This window comes from Carlito syrichta, unplaced genomic scaffold (genome assembly GCF_000164805.1).
Source record: "Carlito syrichta isolate Samal-C Ts95f unplaced genomic scaffold, Tarsius_syrichta-2.0.1 Scaffold60549, whole genome shotgun sequence".
Classification (NCBI taxonomy): domain Eukaryota; kingdom Metazoa; phylum Chordata; class Mammalia; order Primates; family Tarsiidae; genus Carlito; species Carlito syrichta.
Genome location: NW_007004645.1, coordinates 1 through 416, shown reverse-complemented (window position 1 = coordinate 416; position 416 = coordinate 1). Strand labels below are relative to the sequence as shown.

Below are 416 nucleotides of genomic sequence, written 5' to 3'. Positions count from 1 at the left end.
TTTGTTGTCACCCAGTTTATACAGGGCATATTCCATGTCTTCTTTTCTGGGATACACAACGATCCCCATTCCATCCTTCTGTACATCTGCATAACAGACATCCCCAGCTTCTTGCATGTGATCCTTCAGGTCCTGCCAGCTGCCTGATGGAGGAAGTCCTGAAACAAGAACTCGGAAATCAGACCTTCTTGTAAGAGGCCCATTCCTCCCACCTCGGGGCCACACGAAGACGACACTGGCCATAATCATAACCATTCCTTCCATAAATTGCATCCTCAGCATCTCGGGGGTCCTCGAAGCGCAGGAAGGCGAAAGGCACGAGGCTGTACCTGTTCTTGAGCTCGATCTCGCGGGTGCAGCCGTATTTGTAGAACACATCCTCCAGGTCCTTCTCTCTCACGTTTGTCGGAAGATTT

General features: G+C 50.5%; 1 pseudogene; it reads right to left on the bottom strand.

Annotated features, from left to right (window-relative positions):
• Positions 1-11: 11 nt before the first annotated feature.
• On the bottom strand, positions 12-412 carry LOC103251891 (annotated as a pseudogene).
• Between the last annotated feature and the right edge of the window lie 4 nt (positions 413-416).